This window comes from Heptranchias perlo, chromosome 5, assembly GCF_035084215.1.
Source record: "Heptranchias perlo isolate sHepPer1 chromosome 5, sHepPer1.hap1, whole genome shotgun sequence".
Classification (NCBI taxonomy): domain Eukaryota; kingdom Metazoa; phylum Chordata; class Chondrichthyes; order Hexanchiformes; family Hexanchidae; genus Heptranchias; species Heptranchias perlo.
The window spans coordinates 54,512,550-54,527,345 of NC_090329.1; positions in this window are offsets into that span (position 1 = coordinate 54,512,550).

A 14,796-nucleotide genomic window follows, 5' to 3' on the forward strand; every position below is an offset into this window, starting at 1 on the left:
TCTAGTAAATTGCTTCTGCAACCTCTGAGGCCTTCACATCTTTCCTGAAGTGCAGTGCCCAGAACTGGACACAATACTCCAGTTGTGGCTGAACCAGTGTTTTATAAAGGTTCATCATGACTTCCATACTTTCGTACTCTATGCCTCTATTTATAAAGCCCGGGATCCCGTATGATTTTTTAAACCACTTTCTCAACCTGTGAGGCCACCTTCAACAATCTGTGCTCACATACCCCCAGATCTTTCTGTTCCTGTACCCCTTTCAGAGTTGTGCCCTTTTGTTTATATTGCCTCTCCTCGTTCTTCCTCCCAAAATGTATCGCTTCGCATTTTTTTGCGTTAAATTTCATCTGCCACATGTCCGCCTATGCCACCAGCCTGTCTCCATCTTCTTGAAGTCTATCACTATCCTCCTCACTGTTTACTACCCTTCCAAGTTTTATGTCATCCGCAAAGTTTGAAATTGTGCCCTGAACACCCAGGTCCAAGTCATAAATATATATCAAGAATTGTAAACAATTTTACAACACCAAGTTATAGTCCAGCAATTTTATTTTAAATTCACAAGCTTTCGGAGGCTTCCTCCTTCCTCAGGTGAACGATGTCGAAATGAAATCCTCGAAATGAAATCGCATTTATAATTCACAGAACAATGCTTGGTGATTACAGACAGTTTTTTCAACTGCCCGTTGCCAAGGCAATCAGTGTGCAGACAGACAGGTGTTACCTGCAAGTTCTCAGAATATACAAATCACCAAAAAAAACAAACAAAAAATAGAGAGGTAGAAACATAGAAAAGACAGCAACTGACCCGTTATATTAAAAACAGATAACATTTGTTCGCTGGTGGGGTAACGTGTAGCGTGACATGAACCCAAGATCCCGGTTGAGGCCGTCCTCATGGGTGCGGAACTTGGCTATCAATTTCTGCTCGACGATTTTGCGTTGTCGTGTGTCTCGAAGGCCGCCTTGGAGTACGCTTACCCGAAGGTCGGTGGATGAATGTCCATGACTGCTGAAGTGTTCCCCGACTGGGAGGGAACCCTCCTGTTTGGCGATTGTTGCGCGGTGTCCGTTCATCCGTTGTCGCAGCGTCTGCATGGTCTCGCCAATGTACCATGCTCTGGGGCATCCTTTTCTGCAACGTATGAGGTAGACAACGTTGGCCGAGTCACATGAGTATGAACCATGCACCTGGTGGGTGGTGTCCTCTCGTGTGATGGTGGTATCTGTGTCGATGATCTGGCATGTCTTGCAGAGGTTACCGTGGCAGGGTTGTGTGGTGTCGTGGACGCTGTTCTCTTGAAAGCTAGAAGAGGAAAAAGAGTCAAACTGGACTCCTCCGGAGGGTCGCTGCCCTCAGCTGGACATGTATGCTCAAGCTGTCAGGAAATGCGTCAATGCCAGATTCATCAGCCGCACTCAGAAGACAGTCCAGAATGTCACCCGAGCACAACGCAACGCCATCAACGCTCTCAAGACCAACCGCAACATAGTCATCAAACCAGCGGACAAAGGAGGAGCCATTGTCATACAGAACAGAACGGACTATTGCAAAGAAGCATACCGACAACTGGACAACCAGGAACACTACAGACGGTTATCCGACCAAAGAACACACCCACCAGCTCAACAAACTGATCAAGACCTTCGATCCAGACCTTCAAAGCATCCTACGCACTCTCATCCCACGTACTCCCCGCGTGGGAGACTTCTACTGCCTCCCAAAGATACACAAAGCCAACACACCCGGACGTCCTATCGTATCAGGCAACGGAACCCTGTGTGAGAACCTCTCTGGATACATCGAGGGCATCCTGAAACCCATCGTGCAGGGAACCCCCAGCTTCTGTCGCGACACTACAGACTTCCTACAAAAACTCAGTACCCACGGATCAGTTGAACCAGGAACACTTCTCACCACGATGGACGTCTCGGCACTCTACACCAGTATCCCCCACGATGACGGCATCGCTGCGACAGCATCAATACTCAACACCAACAACAGCCAATCTCCGGACGCCATCCTACAACTCATCCGCTTCATCCTGGATCACAATGTCTTCACCTTCGATAACCAGTTCTTTACCCAAACACATGGAACAGCCATGGGGACCAAATTCGCACCCCAATACGCCAACATTTTCATGCACAAGTTCGAGCAGGACTTCTTCACTGCACAAGACCTCCAACCAACACTATACACCAGATACATCAACGACATTTTCTTTCTATGGACCCACGGCAAGGAATCACTAAAGAGACTACACGACAACATCAACAAGTTCCATCCCACCATCAAGCTCATCATGGACGTGGAAAAAGGGAATGGAAAAGAGGAAATGCTGCAGAAGGGTAGGATTGGAGTGATCTAAGCACTTCAAGAATTCTATCTCCTGTCTCTCTCTGATTTTAATCTTGCCTCCAGCTCCTGTATTTTCTTTTGATAGTGGGTATGATCTTCCACTCCTGCTACACTACCCTGGTCATCCTGTTTGAGTTAGCATTCCTCGTAGGACACTACTTAACTCATCAACCTTTTTCACATTTTATCCTGACCTTCCTGTTACGTTACATGCTATTAATTTTGTGGCTCTTTTTGCACCTTTGATTTGAAGGTAATCTACTGACTCAGCCAAAGTTGCATTTTAAGTACATATGAACATACAAATTAAGAGCAGGAATAGGCCATTCGGCCCCTTGAGCCTGCATTGCCATTTGGTAAGATCATGGCTGATCTGATTGTGACCTCAACCCCACTTTCCCATCTACCTACTAAAACCTTTGACTCCCTTGTTAATCAGAAATCTGTCTAACTCAGCCTTAAAAATATTCAATAACCCTGCCTCCACTGCTCTCTGGGGAAGGGAGTTCCAGACTCATGACCCTCAGGAAAAAGTTTCTCCTCATCTCCATCTTAAATGGGAATCAGTAGTTGTTTGAGCTAATTGATTTTCCACCAACTTGACGTCACCCTTGGTTTCTAATTGTTTAAGTTTTATAATTTGCTGTCCTTACCATAACACAATTATAGCTTTCCACTTTTCCTTTCTCACATGCTTTTCTTTGGTTAGTGTCTTAACTAATTCTCCTAGCTGTTCCAGTTTTCTGCTTTTTCTATCAAGGAGATTTATTAACTCATAGTCCAACCACATGACATTTCCCAATTCTTATCAGAGATACGAGATATCCTTTATTTAATCTTCTGTTTTTTGGTTGCTTTTTCTGACCACAGCCAATCACAAGATAAAATAGGTACTGGCAATTTGCTGACAGCTATTACATTTCAGTACAACCAAGATGATCTCAAAATTGATGCCCTGTACTAGATATCAAGATGTTGTTCTGTGATTACAATTCACACTCACCGATACTAAACACAACTTCAAATCACATTAATTTTCATGTGATAATCTCATGTCCAGAATTTGAGACTCACATTTTAATTCCTTGTCCTCCTACACAATTTCTTTCCTCTTCTCTCAAGGGCATGCATGACCCTCATGACTTCCCCGCCACACACACAGATTTTTTAAGCCATCCGGTGCACTCACTACAGTTTCTCACGGGCTCGAGTGGTTGGCTGCTTCCAACTGCTTATTCCTCCTCCCTGGCTTGTTGGAATTACTCAGTCAATCTCTTAACACCAGCTATTTCAAACCATATCCTTACAGCTTGTCAAAAAAATTGGAGTCAGGATTGAGTGGTGCGTATGTAAATGCACAAAGCATTCAAAACAAAAAAAATTGGACGGTGGTACAAATTCAGGGCTATCACAAGCATCGGTTTGGGTTCAGTCGTGTCAGTTTCTCCCTCAAGTTGTCTGGTTGCCTGATTTTTTTTAAATTATAAGTTAACTGCTACTGCCCTGTATCTGCTAACACTGCAGTGGGAACCCAGGAGTGTGACAATGAAACTCGCTTGTGATGTGAACCAGATTGTGGTGTCTTAAACATGCGTATTCTAATTTCTCCAAAGACTGGCTGCATTAACACATGCCAGGTATCGTTTTATTCAACTCAAACTGCTTTATTCCACAATTGGTAAACAGAGAACAATGTGCCAAGTGACTTTCGTCATACTCAGTTCAACTTCTATTCACGTACTATTACAAAAACAAAACGCATTGGGTGCCAGTCCCTCAAAGTCTCCAATTTAAAATTGTCATCCTTGTGTTTAAATCCCTTCAGTCCAATCTCCCATCTCCTCCAGCCCTACATACTCCCTCCCCCATAATTCTATTCTTCTGACTCTGGCGTTTTGTACAGCTACACTTCTTTCACTCCATTGGCAGCTGTTCCTTCAGCTGTATAGACCCCACAACCTGGAATTCCTTCCCGAAACCTCTTCACCTCTCCTCCTTCAAGTCCCTCTTAATATCCCACCTCACTTCTCCTAATATCTCCTCCTTTGGCTTGGTGTCCATTTTTGTCTGATTATGCCTCCACATTAAAAGCCCGATAGGGGTTAAGACAATCAATTTGGATGGAATTAAACAGGAAGGAAAATGGTACAGTTTCTGTGTAATACAGATAACGAAATAGTTGGGATGAAAGAGGGGAAACACGTTATTCAGCGAGATATGCAAGAACAAGACAATCATATTGGGTGAATTTAACTATTCCAAGATCGACTGGGATAAAAGTAATCTATGTGGTCAGAGACTGCTTCTGACATCAGTCTGTTTCTAGTACAACAGGGACTAAAACCCATTGCTTTATTTTGTCCTGAGAAATGAAATGGGACAAAACTAGATATGGGAAAATAGTTGGGAAATAACCAAGAACACAGTTTAGAAAAAGATAACTAGGATTCAAGGATAAGGATGCTCAACTGGAAAAAGGCAAAGGCAAAGTTCAGAAAGATAAGGAGGGATATGGCTTAAATTAACTTGGCAGAGGCTAGTAAACAGGATGACAGATTAGCAGTGAGGAATCTTTAAATATGAAATTGATAGAGCACAACACAGATACATTCCTATAAGGCAAAAAGGGGGTGTGGGGTACATTGAAGGACAGTATTTTGTGGATAAATAAACTTAAGGGAGTCATGATGGAAATAGGGCTAACAATATTGAAGAAAATCATGAGGAATATAGAAAGTAATGGGGAGGTGTAAAGAGATTTGAAGAACTAAAAGGGAATGCGGGACATGCCCTAGAAAATAATATGTAAAGGAAATCAAAAGAGCTTTTATAACCATCTTAAAAATAAAAACATAAAGAGTAGGACCACAGGGATGAAGGTGGGGGAGAGGGGAATCTAATTGTGGCAGATAAAGGTGTGGCATGATATTAAATATTTTGTATCAGTTTTTAACAAATCATGGTGAAAGTACAAATGTAAATGCACAAGACAAAATTAGGAACAACAGAGATATTTGTAGAAAAGAAATTGGTTCTGAGCAAAACCTAAAGTGGATAATTCACCAGACCCTGATGGCTGTTGAAAGTGAGAGAAAAGACCACAAATTTTAAATCTCCATATGCAAATTATGCCAGGGATAGAAGGACATCCAACATAATACCTCTTTTCAAGAAGGGAGAGAAAGATATACTGGATAAATCCAGAGCCCCCGGATGTCAAGGAACATACAGGGCAAGATAAGGCAAAAAAGGGAAGCTTATATCAAACATTGTTAAGGGTACGGTAGTATAGTGGTTATGTTACTGGACTAGTAATCCAGAGGCCTGGACTAAAATCCAGAGTCATGAGTTAAAATCTCGCCACGGTAGCTGGCGAATTTAAATTCAATTAATTAATTAAATTCAATTAATTAAATGAAAATCTGGAATTAAAATACTAGCATCAGTAATGATAGTCATGAAACTACCGGATTGTCGTAAAAACCCATCTGGTTCACTAATGTCCTTTAGGGAAGGAAAACCTGCCGTCCTTACCCGGTCTGGCCTATATGTGACTCCAGACCCACAGCAATGTGGTTGATTCTTAATTGCCCTCTGAAATGGCCGAGCAAGCCACTCAGTTGTAAAATCTCGCTACGAAAAGTCATAATAAGAATAAAACCGGACGGACCACCCAGCATCGGACCACTAGGCACCCTGCAAGGTCCTCCTTACTAACATCTGGGGACTTGTGCCAAAATTGGGAGAGCTGTCCCACAGACTAGTCAAGCAACAGCCTGGACATAGCCATACTTACAGAATCATACCTTTCAGCCAACGTCGCAGACTCTTCCATTACCATCCCACCGGCAGGACAGACCCACCAGAGGTGGCGGTACAGTGATATGCAGTCAGGAGGGAGTGGCCCTGGGAGTCCTCAACATTGACTCTGGACCCCATGAAATCTCATGGCATCAGGTCAAACATGGGCAAGGAAACCTCCTGCTGATTACCACCTACCGTCCTCCCTCAGCTGATGAATCAGTCGTCCTCCATGTTGAGCACCACTTGGAGGAAGCACTGAGGGTAGCAAGGGCACAAAATGTACTCTGGGTGGGGGACTTCAATGTCCATCACCAAGAGTGGCTCGGTAGCACCACAGCTGGCCGAGTCCTGAAGGACATAGCTGCCAGACTGGGCCTGCGGCAGGTGGTGAGCGCACCAACACGAGGGAAAAACTTACTTGACCTCGTCCTATCGCAAATGCATCTGTCCATGACAGTATTGGTAGGAGTGACCACCACACAGTCCTTGTGGAGATGAAGTCCCGCCTTCGCACTGAGGACACCATCCAATGTGTTGTGTGGCACTACCACAGTGCTAAATGGGATAGATTCAGAACAGATCTAGCAGCTCAAAACTGAGCATCCATGAGGCGCTGTGGGCCATCAGCAGCAGAATTGTATTCCAGCACAATCTGTAACCTCATGGCCCGGCATATTCCTCACTCTACCATTACCAACAAGCCAGGGGATCAACCCTGGTTCAATGAGGAGTGCAGAAGAGCATGCCAGGAGCAGCACCAGGCATACCTAAAAATGAGGTGCCAACCTGTTGAAGCTACAACTCAGGACTACATGCATGCTAAACAGCAGAAGCAACATGCTATAGACAGAGCTAAGACGATTCCACAACCAACGGATCAGATCAAAGCTCTGCAGTCCTGCCACATCCAGTCGTGAATGGTGGTGGACAATTAAACAACTAACGGGAGGAGGCGGCTCTGCAAACATCCCCATCCTCAATGATGGCGGAGTCCAGCACGTGAGTGCAAAAGACAAGGCTGAAGCGTTTGCAACCATCTTCAGCCAGAAGTGCCGAGTGGATGATCCATCTCAGCCTCCTCCCGATATCCCCACCATCACGGAAGCCAGTCTTCGGCCAATTCGATTCACTCCACGTGATATCAAGAAACGGCTGAGTGCACTGGATACAGCAAAGGCTATGGGCCCCGACAACATCCCAGCTGTAGTGCTGAAGACTTGTGCTCCAGAACTAGCTGCGCCTCTAGCCAAACTGTTCCAGTACAGCTACAAACACTGGCATCTACCCGACAATGTGAAAAATTGCCCAGGTATGTCCTGTCCACAAAAAGCAGGACAAATCCAATCCGGCCAATTACCGCCCCATCAGTCTACTCTCAATCATCAGCAAAGTGATGAAGGTGTCGTTGACAGTGCTATCAAGCGGCACTTTCTCACCAATAACCTGCTCACCAATGCTCAGTTTGGGTTCCGCCAGGACCACTCTGCTCCAGACCTCATTACAGCCTTGGTCCAAACATGGACAAAAGAGCTGAATTCCAGAGGTGAGGTGAGAGTGACTGCCCTTGACATCAAGGCAGCATTTGACAGAGTGTGGCACCAAGGAGCCCTAGTAAAATTGAAGTCAATAGGAATCAGGGGGAAAACTCTCCAGTGGCTGGAGTCATACCTAGCACAAAGGAAGATGGTAGTGGTTGTTGGAGGCCAATCATCTCAGCCCCAGGACATTGCTGCAGGAGTTCCTCAGGGCAGTGTCCGAGGCCCAACCATATTCAGCTGCTTCATCAATGACCTTCCCTCCATCACAAGGTCAGAAATGGGGATGTTCGCTGATGACTGCACAGTGGTCAGTTCCATTCGCAACCCCTCAAATAATGAAGCAGTCCGAGCCCGCATGCAGCAAGACCTGGACAACATCCAGGCTTGGGCTCATAAGTGGCAAGTAACATTCGCGCCAGACAAGTGCCAGGCATTGACCATCTCCAACAAGAGTCTAACCACCTCCCCTTGACATTCAACGGCATTACCATCGCCGAATCCCCCACCATCAACATCCTGGGGGTCACCATTGACCAGAAACTTAACTGGACCAGCCATATAAATACTGTGGCTACAAGAGCAGGTCAGAGGCTGGGTATTCTGCGGCGAGTGACTCACCTCCTGACTCCCCAAAGCCTTTCCACCATCTACAAGGCACAAGTCAGGAGTGTGATGGAATACTCTCCACTTGCTTGGATGAGTGCAGCTCCAACAACACTCAAGAAGCTCGATACTATCCAAGATAAAGCAGCCCGCTTGATTGGCACCCCATCCTCCACCCTAAACATTCACTCCCTTCACCACCGGCGCACTGTGGCTGCAGTGTGCACCATCCACAGGATTCACTGCAGCAACTCGCCAAGGCTTCTTCGACAGCACCGCCCAAACCCGCGACCTCTACCCCCTAGAAGGACAAGAGCAGCAGGCACATGGGAACAACACCACCTGCACGTTCCCCTCCAAGTCACACACCATCCCGACTTGGAAATATATCGCCGTTCCTTCATTGTCGCTGGGTCAAAATCCTGGAACTCCCTAACAGCACTCTAGGAGAACCGTCACCACACGGACTGCAGCGGTTCAAGAAGGCGGCTCACCACCACCTTCTCGAGGGCAATTAGGGATGGGTAATAAATGCTGGCCTCACCAGCGACGCCCACATCCCGTGAACGAATTTTAAAAAATACTGCTGAGAGCCGAGAGGAGTATAGAAAGTGCAGCGGCAAAATTAGAAAGGAAATTAGGAAAGCAAAGAGAGGGCAAGAAAAAATACTGATAAGTAAAATAAAAAAGATGGTTTATAAATGTGTGAAGAGCAAGAGGATAACTAAAGAGTAGGGTTTATTAGAGACCAAAAAGATAACCTGTGTATGGAGGCGAAAGACGTGGGTATGGTTTTTAATGAATACTTTGCGTCTGTCTTCACAAAAGAGGGGGACGATGCAGACATTGTAATTAAGGAGGAGTGTGAAATATTGGACGGGATAAACAGTGAAGGAGGAAATATTAAGGGGTTTAGCATCTTTGAAAGTAGATAAATCACCAGACCTGGATTAAATTTATCCCAGGCTGTTGAGAAGCAAGGGAGGAAATAGCAGAGGCTCTGACCACCATTTTCCAATCCTCTCTGGCTACAGGCATGGTGGTGGAGGATTGGAAGACTGCTAATGTTGTATCGTTGTTTAAAAAGGAGAAAAGGATGGACCGAGTAATTACAGGCTGGTCAGCCTGACCTTGGTGGTGGGCAAATTATTGGAATCAATTCTGAGGAACGGTATAAATAGTAATTTAGAAAGGTACGGATTAATCAAGGACAGTCAGCATGGATTTGTTAAGGAAAGGTCGTGTCTGACTAACTTGATTGAATTTTTGAGGCAGCAAAGAGGGTTGATGTGGGTAGCGCATTTGATGTAGCGTACACGGATTTTAGTAAGGCTTTTAACAAGATCCCACATGGCAGACTAATCAGAAAAGTAAAAGCCCAAGGGATCCAATGGAAAGTGGCAAGTTGGATCCAAAATTAGCTCAGTGACAGAAAGGGTAATGGTCGACAGGTGTTTGTGACTGGAAGGCTGTTTCCAGTGGGGTCCCACAGGATTCAGTACCACATCCGTTGCTTTTTGTGGTATATATTAATGATTTAGACCTAAAATGTAAGGGGCATGATTAAGATGTTTGTCGAGGATACAAAATTTGGCCATGTGGTTAATAGTGAGGAGGAAAGCTCCTGACTGCAGGAAGATATCAATGGACTGGTCAGGTGGGCAGAAAAGTGGCAAATGGAATTCCATCTGGAGAAGTGTGAAGTAATGCAGTTGGGGAGGGCAAACAAGGCAAGGGAATGGACAATAAATGGGAGGATACTGAGAGGTGTAGAGGAACAGAGGGACCTTAGAGAGTGCATGTCCACAGATTCCTGAAGGTAGGACAGGTAGATAAGGTGGTTAAAAAAGGCACAAGGGATACTTCCCTTTATTAGCCGAAGCATAGAATATACAAGCAGGGAGGTTATGCTAGAACTGTATAAAACACTAGTTAGGCCACTGTGTACAGTTCTGGTCACATTACAGGAAAGATGTGATTGCACTATAGTGGGTACAGGGGAGATTACAAGGATGTTGCCAGAACTGGAGAATTTTAGCTATGGGGAAAGATTGGATAGGCTGGGGTGGTTTTCATTGGTACAGAGGAGGCTGAGGGGTGATTTAATTGAGGTGTATAAAATTATGAGGGGCCTAAAGTGGATAGGAAGGACCTATTTTCCCTTAGCAGAGGGGTCAGTGTCCAGAGGGCATAGATTTAAAGTAATTGGTAGAAGGGTGAGGGGAGCTGAGGATTATTTTTTTCCTGGTGAGGGTCTGGAACTTACTGCCTGAAAGGATGGTAGAGGCAGAAACCATTTAGAAAGTACCTGGATATGCACCTGAAGTGCCATAACCTACAGGGCCACGGACCATGTGCTGGAAAGTGGGATTAAACTGGATAGCTCTTTCAACTGGCAGAGACAATGAGCCAAATGGCGGCCTTCTGTGCCGTAACTTTATGATTCTATGGCGTTACACATTAAGTTAAAAAAATACACAGTCTCTCCCTTACCAGTCTGTTTTTGTGTTGCCATTTCTATCCTTCTCTTCACCCAACTAGTTTTTGCTTCTCTATCCTCTTCTGCTTCTTTCTTTCTCGTCTTTCCTCTCTGATAAGAGATGGTAGATGGTGTCACAGGAAAAATAATTTCCAACAGCTGCAGGCTGCATTTTCCAATGGGGATTGTGGGGAAAACACAACAGTGACTCTTCCTATCCACAATCTCGCACTTATGCTTCCCACATTCCCTAACTCCCATCGCATTCCCCACCCCATCACCTTTAAATTCACCTCAATCTCAAATCTCCAGCCACTCCATGAGTGGATGGTATGAGATTCGAGTCCCCCTCACTTTACTAACAATTTCCTTTAGAGAACTTATTTGCTTTCAAAATTCAATTTTAAAAATCAAATTAGGAGGAAAGATACATTGTCCACTGTCTCAGAATGCTTTTTTATTTTCCAAACCAACTAAAAACAGAAATGATTCGTGGTGGTTTGCCTCAATTTTGTATTTTCTTTAGAAAAATAAACAAATTAGGATATGGAAAGACACTCAGCTTAATTTGCTTTCTGAAGTTTATGGAATACAAAACTTCACACCTCAGCACACAGTCTTATATGCAAATATATATTCAAATTCTTTGTTTCTAGCTGTTGATTGAGGTGCAAACACTTCAAGCTTAATGCAAATTTCTACCAATCGATATGGAAATTGTGATTTACAGCGAGTTTGTTCCAACTGGTCTGTGCCGCTGTTTATGCTTCACACATGCCTCTTCCCACCCCTCTTCATCTAACCCTATCAGCATACGCTTCTATTCCTTTCTCCCTCATGCACTTATCTAGCTTTCCCTTAAATGCATTTATGCCAGTTTCCTCAACTATTCCTTGTGGTAGTATGTTCCACATTCTTACCACTCTTTGGGTAAAGAAGTTTCTCCTGAATTCCCTACTGGATGTGACATTTATGACCTCTAGTTTTGGATTCCCCACAAGTGGAAACATTTTCTCTCGGTCTACCCGATCAAACCATATTCTCCCAGATCTCTATTAGGTCACCCCTTAGCCTTCTATTTTCTAGAGAAAACAGCCCCAGCCTGTTCAGCCTTTCCTGATAAGGATATCCTCAGTTCTAGTGTTATCCTTGTGAATCTTTTTTGCATTTTCTCTAATGCGTCTATGTCCTTTTTATAATATGGAGACCAGAACTGTTCACAGTATTCCAAGTGTGGTCTACCCAAGGTTCTGTACAAGTTTAACATAACTTCTGCTTTTTAATTCTATCCTTCTAGAAATGAACCCCAGCACTTGGTTTACCTTCTGATGGCCTTATTAACCAGCATTATTACTTTTGGTGATTTATATATCTGTACCCAAAGATCCCTTTACTCCTCTACCCCATTTAGATTATCCAAGTGGTATGTGGCCTCCTTATTCTTCCTACCAAAATGCATCACACTTATCTACATTGAAATTAATTTGCCAATTTCACACCTGTTCTGCAAGTTTATCATCAATTTGTATTTTGACATTCTTTGTATTAACTACAGCCACCAATTTGGCATCCTCCGCAAATTTTGAAATCGTACTTGCGATTCTTGAATCCAAATCGTTAATGTAAATTGTGAACAGTGATCCCAGCACCAATCCCTGTGGAACACCACTTCCCACCTTTTGCCAGTCAGAGTAGCTACCCTTAACCCCTACTCTCTTCTGTTTTGTAGCCAGCTTGCTATCCATTCTGCTACCTGTCCCAACTCCACGTACTCTGACCTTAGTCACTAGTCTACAATGTGGCACCTTATCAAAGGCCGTTTGAAAATCCAAATATATTACATCTACTGCATTACCTTTGTCTACTCTTAGTTCTTCAATAAATTCAATAATGTTGGTCAAGCATGACTTTCCCTTCTGAAATCCATGCTGATTATATTTTTGTTTTCTAGATGTTTTTCTATTACATCTTTGAGTAAAGATTCCATTATCTTTCCTACCACAGTATTATAATTTGCAAATTTCTTAGCAAGGAGGCAGTGAATCAAATAAATCACTCCATTTTTGAATAATTTATTATGTCACATTTTTGCTTTTAGCTTAGCATGTTTTAAAAGTTTATGTTTGAGTAGTTTCACTGATGTTTGTATGAAGACCTCAATTACTCTGAAAAGCCTGGGCTTGAATTTGATATTCTGACACAGCTACCACTCAGTTAGCTTCAGAGAAATGCTAGTTTGAGAAGGTGCATTCATTTTGCATCACACAACAGTAGGATTCTTTCACAACTGTACATCCCCTCATGGTATAAAATTATTTTTGAATTTAATTTCTTCCAAATTATTCTTTAGAAAACATTTTCTCTAACTTCCCATGAGCAAAGCTGTGGGAGGTAAAGTAGCAACACATTATAAGCAGTATGTCAACAATCAAGGTAACACTTCAGACATCACACTTGGTTATAGATGTAAAAATCTGAAGCTGTGTTTGCTTCTGAGCTGCAACCTGAAGCTTAATATTCCAGTCTCAACAGTTCTATAACCAAACTATTAAACTCAGTGATCAACGAGCCAATGTTTACTTATTAGAAAAAAAATCCCAGTCCTATACAGTCATTGACCCAACCCTTCACTTCAAAAATGCTAAATAATTACATCTTGTAGCCTTCAAGGAACACATCTATACTTTAGCAGAATACATTGTACATTACATGGTTTAATGTTCCATGCACATTTCCTGTCCATCACACTTCTTGTCTATAGCACTTCAAGCATCACTGACACACTTCAATTGTTACGTTCACGTTTTGAGATTTGAATAAATGAAACGCGTGAGTTTTGCAACTTACCAAAGCCAGAATAAAAATACCTTGTTAGGACGGACAAAGTGTTTTACACAAGAGCAAAACAAATCTGCAGTTGCAATGTCTACCAATAAATACCAGGTACCTACCTTCAATCTGCTACATCTTTGTATATATCCTTGGCTTTAAAAAAAGGCACGGAATAAAAATTAAATGTGTAGGTAAAGGAATCTATAAATCAAAGCCACTCATTTATGGTTTTCAAGAAGAATGGAAGTTGCAGATCTCATCCTACGACACTGTTACAAAATAGTTCATTTGGCTCATCATGACCACCACAGGAGATGATTGTCAGTGCTACTTGGAATCAGCTGCAAACAATGGACACATTCCAGACATTTGCAGTAACTAGCCCTATATCAGTCATTAGCAATACTGAGCGAACCACACTAACCATCTGCTCTAGCACTCCAAGATATTAACACCAATATAAGTGCCATATTAGGGCATAATCATGTGACTCCTGTATATAAAGAGTCTCCTGTAGGTATTCTTTGTTTATTACCAAACATGACTCATCACTCTACAACCCAGTGTTCAACTTAAAACTAAAATAATTACATTGAACGATCATTTGAATATGTTTGATCCAAATAATGCAATTAAGAGGCATAGTAACTTATCAGTTCCTGATGCCACTCAGTTTGCCCTGCTTAAATATCAATTGTACATCATTTAAACCACTGAAGCTGGTCAAGCTTTCTTTCCCTGTATTAAAACAGGACAGATTGATAAAGTGGGTGTTAGGTCATGTTTTGGTAGCAATAAGATTTTTCCTCAGTACACATTTATGAAGCTCATCAACCTAGTTTAATTTTTGGAGCGAAGGGTTGAACAGCCAGCACTTCCCACTATTAGCTGTGGACCCCAAACATTGGCATCAATGCTCAGATTAGGGCCAAACATTACAAGGACATGTGCTACACATCAAAAGGGAGTACAGCAAGACACTGAAGGCCAGGTAGGTCCAAGGGTGATCCCTTGTCAGAGGGGAATTAGATGTTGGGGTACTAAATTATTTAAAATTAGACACCCACATAAAGATGGCTAACTTTTTTCCTTTGAAGCACAGCGTCTCAATTTGAACAGCTGATTCTGCAAATGGTGGCAGGGTTCCCTTGCAAGTAATTCCATTAAAGAATCAA